Here is a 12,824-nt window from a genome sequence, read left to right as displayed (position 1 = left end):
AAACCAATCAGACCTTGTATTTCTTGTTTTTCCTGATTATTTTGATACTTAAGATGCCTATCTATCCCTTCCAAGATAATGATGTTTACCTTCATAACCAGTTTTATAATGTTTCCCATCTTAGGACTTGTAATCTCTACCTATATGTTCTTTGTAGAATTTTCTTATGGGATGATTTTTTTTAATGCATAATCTACTCAAAGTTAGTTTTCATCAGTACTAATGGGTGAAGATTTAATATTTATTTAAAAATATCTAGCTAATTTTTTAGCAATTTTATATCTTACTTTTTTATATACTAAGTGTGTGTTTATTGTAGTTCTTATTAGAGACTTTTCCCTTTGTTCTATTGACCTACAAGCCTATTTCTGTGACAAAACCATGCTGTTTACTTACTGAGGAAATATGTGTATACCTCTAGTTGGGCTAGGTTCCTCTTATTCTTTCCTTCATCTCCCAGTTTTTCTTTGCTATTCTCACTTATTTTTCCAGGTGATCTTTAGAACCATTTTCTAAATACTTGTGATTTTAATTGAAAGTATTTTAAACTGACAAATTAATCTGGGAAAATTAGTTACCTTTATAGTAGACAGTCTCCTCAAACTTTTCCCATTCTTTCATTTTTGGTGTCATTGTAGTTTGAAACACTTGTTAATTATACATTCTTAATTGTATTTAATATAAAAGTTGCTAAATTTTTAACAAGGAGTGTATGAATAATCATAATAGGATATCATTTTTGTATAGGTTTCCACGCATATGGGGATTTAGAATGATTTTAAATGAAATTTGAAGGACACTGCAATAATAATAAAAAGCAAATAATCCACCTCCAATTTTGAGAAAGATTGATTCTATTATAAAAAACTGTTGACATAATAAGAAATGAAAATGTAGAATTGTTAGTCCTTTAAGCTTTTCAGTTTCTTATAATATCCCTGTTTTAAGAAATTATATTTAATTTACTTGTTTGGGGATGCTTTTCTGTATCTGAAAGCTCTGTAATTTGTTGGTCTTTAGGTTATGATGCAAGAAGTTCTCAAGCCTCTTTGATTTTTGTGCAGTAAAGTGGATCCTTGTGTCAGGGTGAGATTGGCCTGGTTTAAATGGATCCATACAGTTCCTTATAAATCTGAGTCTTAATCAGCTGTTAAATTTATAATGTAGGATTTGATAATCCAAAATCATTTTTATTCTAAGTAGTTTTTAAAGGACCTGTTTATTATTACCATTTTCTTTTTTATCCATAGTACAGCAAGGGTTTTTCAATTTTACTTTCCTCTTACTCTTTTCGCCCCTTTGTTCGGGTCTGGTTTCACCCTTTCTGCATATTTCCTTTTGAGTCATTTAGTTAATTTCGTTAAAGGGACTGTGATAAAACCACTGAAATACAAAAATGTGTAGAACTTATAGGCCCTGATATCAATAAGGCTGTAATTTATTATGATGTGTCTTCCCTTGGTTTATTTTGTCAGTCTCATTAGCTCTAGTGTAGCTAAGCTAGTCTAGTTTTTGTTTCTTTTGCCACCTGTTTGTTCTTTTGTCCATCCATCCATCCATCCATTTTTCATTTATTTGTTTATTCAGCTAGTTTTTATTAATTGTTTTAATCTGGGCATCTAGGAAATAACAGCAAACAATATACAGTTCCTATGGGGGCTTTTTTTTCAGGGTACTAACAGTATAAAAGATGAATTGGAGGGACATAAAATTAGGGGAGATTGAATACTTAAACAGCCATAAGGATGCAGAGTCATTAGGACTTACTGCCAATTAAATATGGGGCGAGTGAAAGGAGATGGGTTTGGGATGTCCCAATTTCTAGCTTATTTATTCATTATACTTTTATTACATTTCAGGCATATGCTGAATACTAAAATATGTAATAAATAAGCCACATCAAGACTAAGACTATAGCAGGGAGAGGATATTGATTATGACTAGGATGGGATTGCATGTGTGGATAAAGTGGAATCATGATGAGCTCAGTTTCAGGCATGTTGAGGTTAAGCTGTCTGTCAAATGTACAAGCAGATATTCAGATAGAGTGTTCAAGAGAGTCATGGCTAGAGATACAGACTTGGGATACAGCTGGTGACTGAATTCATGGGCTATGGGTTCTTTCAAAAATAGTCCTTCACACTAAACTAGAGTGAGAATTGGAGCCTTGGGCAACAGCACTATTTCTACTGGTCAGAGGAGAAGAGGAGAAGAACCTATTAAGAAGATTAAAGTGGAGTAAACATAAAGGTAGAAGGGAAGCTGAGAGAGAGTTTCACAAAGCCAAGAGAATTTTCCAGACAAGAGTGTTCAGCTATATCCAAAGTTGAGGATCAGTCAGATAAGGATTGAAAAATGTTCACTAAATTTTTAATTATAGGATCGTTGTTGACCATGTGGAAACCCATTTCTGTGGGGATCTGAATAACAGCTGAAGAAGTGGTGCCCCTCCATTCAGATTCTTTTTTAAAAAAGAACTTTTGGGCTTGTAAAGAAGAGATGCTAGAGAGACTCGAAAGGCAAGAAAGAGTAGGATCCATGAGCATTAATGGAAGGTTGGCTTCAGAGAGGAAGACAAGTAAATTAAGTGCATATCTGTAGAGAAGAGAGGTATTCAGAGAGCTGTCTTCCTCCCTCTGGCAGTTATGAACTTCATAGCAAGAGGTTTTAGTTTATTCGCCAGTGTATTCAGTGCCTGACATATAGTAAGTAATTTGTAAGTATTTGTTGAATGATGGACCTAATAAAAAGAGCAATTTTTGTTCATCCCAAGTCTAGTCAGAAGTGTAGCTTTAGAATTTAGCTAAATCTGGAAGCTTAAGATTTATTTTTGTTCTCTGATATTAAAAATTAAACCTATGATCAAAAACTTTAACCTTCTAAAGAAGTTTAAAAAATTTGAGAACAAAGTATGCTGCATTACATTATATCCTTTGTTTTCCATAGTACGACATTCCTAAGGTTTAATCCTTTGTCTTTTATAATGTATTTTAAGTTCTGCCTTGGTTATTATTATCTTTTTTGAAACTTTGAAGATAAATGTTATAGATTTTATTTGAACTTTATGTTAATTATAAAGTTGAAACAACTTTTAAACAACATATTAACGAAGACTTTTCAGTGTAACTTCTTTGTGAATTGTACTTGTTCTTTTCTTATAATGTGAAATTTACTCCTTAGTGTGAAGTTTATGATAGCAAGCATCTTATGTGCCACCCCATTTGTGGTGAAACTAATTTTAAGTTCCATTTAATGCTTCATTTGATTTCTGTAATATAAGAGATTAGAAAGACTCAAGTCAAGGTAAAATATTCCAGTTGTTTACTTTAGTAAGACCTAATAAATTTTCTATGCAGTTTTTTTATTTTAGGGAGAATCAAAGAAATAAATGGGTCCAAAAGATTATATTTTGAGGCAAAAAATGCAGACCCTAACTTTTTCTTTTGAGAGTTTTCAGTTGCTCATGAAAGTTTCATTTCAGATCCATAGGCATGTATGTGAAATATAAAATGAAATTAGAAAATATGTACAATACTATCTAAAGTGGTTTTGAATTTTTCTTTTAGGCAGGGAAATGAAGAACAACAGCCTGAGGTTCCAATTCTTTACCATGATGTTACATCCCTCCTGCTCATCCAGATCTTAATGGTGCCACAACCCTTATGCAAAGGTATGTCTTTGTAATACAGGTTCTTAAATTATATAGTATATATGCTGAATATTCTAAAAATGTTGGGGACCAACATAGCAGTCAGTCTGATAGAAATGTTTCAAGGACCAATATAGCAGTCAGTCTGATGGAAATGTTTCAAGGACCAATATAGCAGTCAGTCTGATGGAAATGTTTTGAGGTAAATGACATTATTGTTTACCTATTATTAGTAAATAGTAATCATATATATCAAAAGAAGATGACAAGTAAAGGTTTTTTTTTCCCTTGTGGGTCTATTCTTTTCACCTTTTAGTCAATAATAAGGAATAAGGAATAGACATGGGGAAATGACTCTGAAAACCTTTGTTTAAAAAAAAGTGGTAATACAAAAATGTGAAAAATAGAGCAAACTGTTAGCCTTAATGCCTCTACCCTGTCTACATACATACATGTTTTGATATAGTAGTAGTCACAGTTATTTAAAATGTGATATCCCATCATTTTTAGTTATCATAATATTATGATGTTATTATATTATGACACTAACAGGATTAACATTATATTAGCAACATTTGAACTATTGCTCCATAGTCTTTGTAGTTTTCATTTTGAGATGCCTGAAATATTGTATCATTTAGCAAACTTGCAGGATACAAAATTAATACACAGAGGTCTGTTGCATTCCTATGTACTACAACAAATTAGCAGAAAGAGAAATCAGGAAAGCAGTTCCATTAAAATTGCATAAAAAAGAATAAAGTGCCTAAGAATAAACCTAACCAAGGAGATGGAAGGCCTACACTTTGAAAACTATAAGCTACTCATGAGAGAAATTAAAGAAGACACAAATAAGAGATAATCTATGCCAAGCTCATAGATAGGAAGAACTAATATTGTCAAAATGGATATCCTGCCCAAAGCACTTTACAGATTCAGTGTAATCCCTATCAAAATATCAATGACATTTTTCAGTGAACTAGAGCAAATAATCCTAAGATTCGTATGAAACCACAGAAGGCCCTGAATGGACAAAGCAATCTTGAGAAAGAAGAACAAGCTTGGGGGTATTATGCTCTTTACTTCAAGCTCAACTACAAAGCTACATTAATCAAAATAGTATGGTTCTGGTGCAAGAACAGACCCTAGATCAATGGAATAATATAAACCCCAGAAATAAACCCATGCTTATATGATAAAGGAGCCATGAATATACAATGAGAAAAGAGTCCTTTCAATAACTGGTATTAGGAAAAGTGGACAGCAATATGCAAGAGAATGAAACTGGATTACTATCTAAGCCCATATACAAAAGTAAATTGGAAAGACCTAGATATAAGACATGAAACCATACAACTTTTAGAAGAAAACATAGGCAAAAATATCTTGAGCATAAGTGTTAGCATTTTTTTTTCTGGATATGTCTCTCCGGGCAAGGGAAACAAAAGCAAAAGTAAACAAGTGGGACTATGTCAAACCAAAAAACTTCTGTACAGCAAAGGACACCATCAACAGAACAAAAAAGCAACTTAGAGTATGGGAGAATATTTTCATAAATGATTTATCCAATAAGGAGTTAACATCTGAGATACATAAAGAACTCATATAACTGAACACCAAAAAACCCAAATAACCTGATTAAAAAATGGGCAAAGGGCATGAACAGACATTTTTTCCAAAGAAATACAGCTGGCCAACAGTCAAATGAAAAGATGCTCCACATCGCTAATCATCAGGGAAATGCAAATCAAAACCACACTGAGATATCACCTCTCTCCACTACGCAAAAGACAAGAAATAACAAGTGGTGACAAGGATGCAGAGAAGAGAGAACTCTCCCACACTGTTTATGTGAATGTAAATTGGTACAGCTACTACAGAAAGCAATATGGAGGTTCCTCAAAAAACTAAAAAGAACCATACAATCCAATATTCTGCTTCTGGGAATTTACTGGAAGAAAACAAAATCCCTGATTTTAAAAGATATATGCACCCCTGTGTTTATTGCCATATTATTTACAATAGCCAAGATATGGAAGCAACCAAAGTGTCCATCGATAAACAAACGGATAAAGGAGGTGTGGTTACTATACACAATGGAATATTATTCAGCCATAAGAAAGAAACCCTGCTGTTTGCAACAACATGGATGGACCTAGGGGGTATTATGCTCAGTGAAGTAAGCCAGGGAGAGAAAGACAAATACCGTATGATTTCACTTGTTTGTGGAATACAAAAACAAAACAAAATGAACAGAATGGCAGTACACTCAGAGACACTAAGAAGTGACTGGTGGTTACCCTGGGAAAGGGTTTGGAGTGGGTGGGAAAGATAGGAAAGGGCACAGAAATCTCAATCATAATATGTTTTTTTCATGAGGATGGAAGTGCATCATGGAGAATATAGCCAGTGGGTCTGTAGCATTGTTCTCTGTTGACAAGTAGTAACTACCCTAGTTGTGGTGAGGATTTAATAATGTGTGTAACTGTTGAACCATGGTGTGATATACTCAAAACCAACATAATAATGTGTATCAACTATGCTTCACTTAAAAAAAATTCTAATGTGTATCAACTATACCTCAATGAAATAAAATTCTATCAAATAACCATTCTTCTTTAGTGGAAAACTATGTTCTTATGCTACATTATAAGTTACATCACAAAGAACATCTGTGGGTATGTAAAGGATCATTTATTTTAAGTGCAGGAAAATTGATATGCAGATTCTGGTATTCTGTAAAGAGTTGAATAATGTCATTAGTAAACAAGCATAATTATACTATAGCTGTGAATTTTGGATTAATATTTTTAATTATAAAATTCATAAAACATAAAATTCACCATTTTAATGATTCTAATATGTACGATTTGGTACATTCACTATATTGAGCAACCATCACCATTATCTAGTACAGGAACATTTTCATAATCCCAAAGAGAAACTTTGAACCCATTAAGCAGTCACTCCCCATTTCCTTCTTCCCCCAAGCCCTGAAGCCCCTAATCTGTATTCTGTCTGTATGCATTTACCTACACTGAATATTTCATATTAATGAAATTAAACAATATGTGGCCTTTCATGTCTTGCTCCTTCCACTTAGTAAAAGGTTTTCAAGGTTCATCCATGTTGTAGTATGTGTCAAACTTCATTCCTGTTTATGGCTGAATAATATTCTATTGTATGAATATACCACTTTTGTTTGTCTTATCCATTCATCAGATGATGGACATTTGGATTTTTTCTACTGTTTGGCTTTTGTGAGGAGTACTGCTATGACACTCATACGTAAGTTTTTGTTAAAATACCTGTTTTCAATCTTTTGTGTACATAGCTAAAAATGGAATTGCTGGGTCATGGTAATTCTATGTTTAACTTCTTGAGAGACTGCTAAACTTCAGATATTTTTTAATGTTGCCTTTTTGGGATTTGACTATGTGTATTAATTTCATCATTTATTTTGCAGACTTGAAAGTATAAACTTATCAAGGGGCCTTACTGAAATTCATCTCTTTGCAAAATTATGAATTGTTTAGGTTTCTTGTGTCACCCTGCTTAGTTTTCCTTAGTTTAAGGAAATAGTTGCTTTGGAGTTATGCTGGTTTACCTTGACTATGTTCTTCTAATTATACTAGTAGTAGTAACATTTTGAAATATAAAAAGTATTGCTTTGCTTTATAATGTCTTCAAAATAGTTAACTATTTTATCTAAATATACATTTTACTTGTAAGCATAATTATTACACAAACCTGAGAGGCTAAAGTGAGAGAAACTTGATATATAGAAGTAATTTTATTTCTATAATCAGTATTTATCTAAAGAGAAAAATATTTCAGTTAATTGTAAAGGACCAGTTAATTGTAAATTTCAGTTAATTGTATTAGTGTTTGAGATCTGTAGCTGGTGTATCTTTCCCATCATTAGATAACTGTTGGCACTATGTCTAAACAGAAGGTGAAGTTAATGCCGAAAGTGGGTATAATACATTGAATTAACTGAACCTAGTCAACTAAATTCAGTAGGAACACATCCTAAAATGATTTACTAAAATAAAAGTCAAGAAAATTGATTTACTTAATTTAATAATAGTTAAAAGAATAGATCAGATTCAGGAAAACATACATCAATGTTTATAGTACTGTTAGTAACTATAATCATTTAAAAAGTGGTGGGCAGATTTAATCAAGCAAATATTTATTATTATTTATTTATTTTATTTTTAAGATTTAAGTATCATTAATATACAGTCTTATGATGGTTTCAAATACACAGTGGTTCCACATCCCCCCGTATAATCAAGTCCTCACCCCCTCTATTGCAGTCACTATCAACATATTAGAAATTAGAGTCATTAATTGTTCTCTGTACTGTACTACCATCCCCGTGTCCTACCTATATTGTGATTGTGAATTACAGTGCCTTTTCATCCCCTTCTCCCTTCCCACTCATCCTCCCCAGTTCCTTCCCTTTGGTAACCACTAGTCACTTCTCGGTGTCCATGAGTCTACTGCTATTTTGTTCCTTCTGTTTAATAGCAAGTATTTACTAGTTGGTTGTAAAGTCATTGCTTGATCCAAAAAATATTTAATGAGTACCTACTATATGCCAGGTGGTTATGCTTGTTTGCCAGGTGGTGGAGATACAAAGCTGAATAAAACATGGACTTTGCCTTTGGGGAACCAGAGAGCTAAATATTTAGCAGTGATTAACTTTAGTCAAATTAGAATTACTTCTAAAAGCCTATGATTTATATTATTTCTTAAAACTTCATAATGATTGTAGATTGGATGATCTGCATTTTTATAGAACAACTTGAAACACATTGTGTAATATGTCACTTGCCATCATTGCAGTGACAAGCACTTTTTAAAAATATAGGAATAGAAAAAAAATTGCCATTCTTTATTAAATTTTTTCATTCTGTCACATATTGGGAGCTGGATAGAGACCATTATTTTAACTTTATATTTAACTGGTATAGATCTATTTTTGATTTCTAGGAAGTTCAGAACTTGATTATGTTAAGTTATTTTAATTTTCCTCAGATAACTTTTTTTCTGAAGGTGGGTATTTGTAGATTAGGGAAGGTAGAGTTGTTATGTAAAATGTTCTTTTCTACCCCCTATTGACATGAAGTTAACAATTGGTGGTCTTTACTGTACCTGTGTTTTTATTTTAAGAATATGTATTTGGTTACTGGTATTTATTAGAAGAGGAAAGGAAAGAGAAGGAAATATTACTGTTTGTATATATTGGAATGTTAAATGCTTCCCTGGTTTTATCTGAAACTAGGTGACGCAAAAACCTACCTTAAGCTTTGCAGTGTTCAGTATCATGTTCAGCTTTTTTTACACCAATTGTCTCATTAGAAGCTTGAATTAATATATTAAAGACAACTATTTATTTTCCTTTGATCTCTTTTTATGTCCTTGTACCTTCTTCATTATAATACCCATCACATTACTGGCTTCCAAAGAATAAGCTTTTAAACAACTTCTGATACATTACTGTTTTTCAGGTATTCATGTTTTTTTTTTTTTATAACTTCGGGTCAAGTTTGGCTGTACATAAAAGAGAATAAAGCCCAAATAACACAGTAGCTTAAGTAAGTGAGAAGTTTATTTCTTTCATGTGGAAAGAAGTCTGAAGGTCAGGTCCTTCTGTGTCACGGCACCGTATTCCTTATGGTGCATCTCTGCTTCGTGTTCCTAGATAGTTGCTAGATTTCCAGCCATCACAGTCTTAAAGCAGCAGGATGGAGAGGCGAAAGAGGAGCTTTACCCTCTTTTTAAGAAGCCCCCTTGGAAGTTCCACATAAAATTTATATCTCTTTGGCTAAAACTCTTCCTTCTTTCTGAACCTCCAGGATTTAAAATATAAAATCATCATCTTTTTTGGGATGGGCCAGTTACTCTGGTTCAGATCATGTTGCTGGTCTTTCCCACCTGTCACTGAGGAGCTTCATGATTCTGTTCAAATAATGCCTTGTAGGGCAGAGATTCCAACATTCTGTGGAACAACTGGTACTGGTGATTATAGATTATCTTCTGTTTCCAAGCCCCCGTAAGCTAGAAGGATGCTTATTATTTGCCATTCACTTTAATAAAGGAAACATCTCAGTTTTGCTTTCTTACAAACCAAGGTTTTAAAAAGAAACTTTATTTGAATATTTCAGAGATATATGTATAACAATAAAGAACAGCATTTAATGAGTCCTCATGCACCCACCCATTATCAACTCATGGCCAATCCTCTCTTATTTATGCCTTCGCCTAGTCTGTCCTCCTTCCTACCCTGGATTTTTAAAGCAAATTTCAGACAAGATAGCACTTTATCCATAGTCTTTATTTAGTATATATCTGTAAAAGAGAGAGATTCTTTGAATAAACATAACCACAATACTATGAACCCTTGTAAAAATGACACGTTGCCTTAATATCATTAAATGTTCAGTCAGTGTTCAGACTTCTGTAGTTGCTTCTTATAAATGATTTCTTACAGTTGGATTCAAACAAGGCCCGCACATTGAATTTGGTTGTTTCTCTTTTAAAGCTTTTGATTTTCTCCCTGTGCCTCTTCTTCCCTTCCATCTTATTTGTTGGAAGAACATGGGTCTTTTGTCTGCATCTTGCTAATGTATCCCCATGGTATCATGTAATAGCATGACCTGCCCCCAGTGTTTCCTATAGACGTAAATACATCTAGGGAACTGGATTCATTTTTGTGTCTCTTTTTGCAGAACTGTCTCAGGGATGGTGACACATACTTTCATCAGGAAACAGTTTCCAGTTTCTCTCTTTGTGACATTAGAGGCTATTGGTGATTGCCTGGATTTGTTCTTTATTTAATTTGTTAGGTGGAATTCTTAACAAAGAAATTTTTCTGTATCACTATTTGTTCATCCAGTGGTAAAGTTGGTATAGGAAAGCAGTTTAAATATTTGATTTTTTATTTACAAGTTCTCGAAAAGTGAGTGATTTTTAAAGCATCCTCCAAAAGATTGCTTTTTTGTGTTTTAGCTGTATTACAAGTGCATGGATTTTAACAAATTTGATGTCTCTCAGCCCCAGTGTACAGTAACTATTTAAACACATGTGTTTGGTTTGTGTTGGCCCCACAGCCCTTAATAGCTTCTTTCAGACCAAGGCTTTTTAAAAATCTGTGGGTTTATTAGTGAGTTTCAAGGAATCTATTTATCTTCTAAAGTAATATAGGAAAACTTGGTATGTGTATGTGCATTTTTATAACTCCGTAGCTCTGACCAGATTTTCAAAAGGATCTTAACCCTTAGAAGTGAGTTATTTACAAATTGTCCTGAGGATTTCTGGTTATGGACAAATAAATAGTTCTGTAATAAGGAGTAACAATAAGAAATGGCTTTGTGTAGTTGTACAATCAGAAGCAGATTACAATGGGATGGAAAATGAGAGGAAAATAAGAAAACAGAGATAGAACTGTCAAGAATGAACGTGGAGTGAAAGCAGAAGCTATATGGATATATTCAAAGGGGTTATTTTTTGTTTTTAAGGTAGAAATGTGAGATGTTTACCATTTCTCTATTATTTCACTTAATAACTCCTGGTGGCACTTTTACCTTATATGTTACCCTTTCCTAGAAGGCTTTTGATTAATTGTCCATTTTTTCCTTTCCCAAAAGTTGTCCAGACTTCTATTTTTGATACTTGTCTCACAGTCAAAATAGTAGATTTTCTTTAATAGCTATTTCTCTAAGCTACCAATTCCCTAGGATCATTTTATGTGTATCCCTAGTGCCTACCTGGTACATAAATATGCTCAGTAAATGTTTCCTGAATGGATAAGTTAAATGTCTAATTGTCTTATTTTTCTGGTAAATTGCTTATTTTCTGTTTTGAAACTCAAGAAAGCTTTTGCTTTTATTTGAGTCTTTATATCTTATATTGTGATTACTTCTATATAATGTTTTTTGAAGACGTTGACAGTTTATCAGACCCAAGCCATAACTGCCCTGAAGTACACCCAAAGGAACAACTTTAACTATCATATTGTTAGATGGACTTGGGAAATTTTCACAGTTCTGTGTTGATTAAGGCAAAGAAAGTCTTTCTAAACTGACTGGGTTTTTCACTCATTAAAGAGAAAATAGACTTGAGCATATCACACAAAACACACCACAGATTGACTATTATTGTAGACAAGACTTTTTGGAGAGAGTCAGAGCACATGTAACTCAGATCATAAGAAGGAAGACTAAGAAGATTTGATGTTTGCATGGATATGTGCAAATTGCCTTATGGAAATGGAGGCATAGTAATTTTTTTACAAAAATTTTTCATGGTAATTTTAAAAAAACAATGTCTAATAACATCCTCAGATGATATCCAATTTACTCACCTGTTTTTCCTCTTAGGGTTTTATTATTTTACATATACTCTACCTTGTCCTAAAAGAAACCTGGAGCATTTTGTATTGCATTAAACTCTAAAACATCTTATGGGAAAGGAATTTATGCAAGCATCTGAATCCTGTTTGTCTTCTTTTTTTAATCACCAACACTAAGCACAATACATATAGGCAAGCTAGTAAGTAAGTTTATGTTTGTTGAATAACTGCCTCCCCAAGGAGACTCTAGATTCCTTGGATTACTTTTGAAAAATCCAGCGGAAATGCTATTGTATAAGGAGAGTGCTTACTAAACATTTAGTTGCCCAATTTTTGAAAATTTCTCATCATGTTTTTATGCCTTACCGAAGAAACTCTGGTTTACTCAAATTTTGTTGACATCATTCCAGTCGTGGTGTTGTGTCAGTTTATGTCAGTACCCTTTGACATTTTTATTCCTCTTTTTAGGATTTTATCTTGATGAAAATTAATAAAAAATATGGTCAAATTTCATGAGTTATAGTATTTCAAATTTTTTAAAATGATAAATTGCATATAAATAACAAAATTCATGACTTGATCTTCTGAAATATAATGACGTGGATGTGGCACCTAAAATATTTAGTAGTTCAATCCTCATAGCAGTTTAGAATAGGAAGTAAAAAATACAATTTTCATTTGTGTTTCTCAGGAAAAATTTACTTGTTAACAAGCCATATGCTGATATTTCTACTGTGCCAAACTTATATATCTTACATTATTTGTTTTATTATTACTGAGCAGCCTTGAAAGTACAATGCTTCTCCCCCCTCC

General features: G+C 33.0%; 1 pseudogene; it reads left to right on the top strand.

Moving 5' to 3' along the window:
• The window catches only part of LOC140846026 (E3 ubiquitin-protein ligase UBR3-like), a 71,998-nt pseudogene that overhangs the window by 36,639 nt on the left and 22,535 nt on the right, over positions 1–12,824 (top strand).

Source organism: Manis javanica, chromosome 14, assembly GCF_040802235.1.
Source record: "Manis javanica isolate MJ-LG chromosome 14, MJ_LKY, whole genome shotgun sequence".
In the NCBI taxonomy this organism is placed as follows: Eukaryota; Metazoa; Chordata; class Mammalia; order Pholidota; family Manidae; genus Manis; species Manis javanica.
The sequence above is the reverse complement of the archived record's forward strand: the minus strand, read 5'-3'. Positions and strand labels throughout refer to the sequence as shown.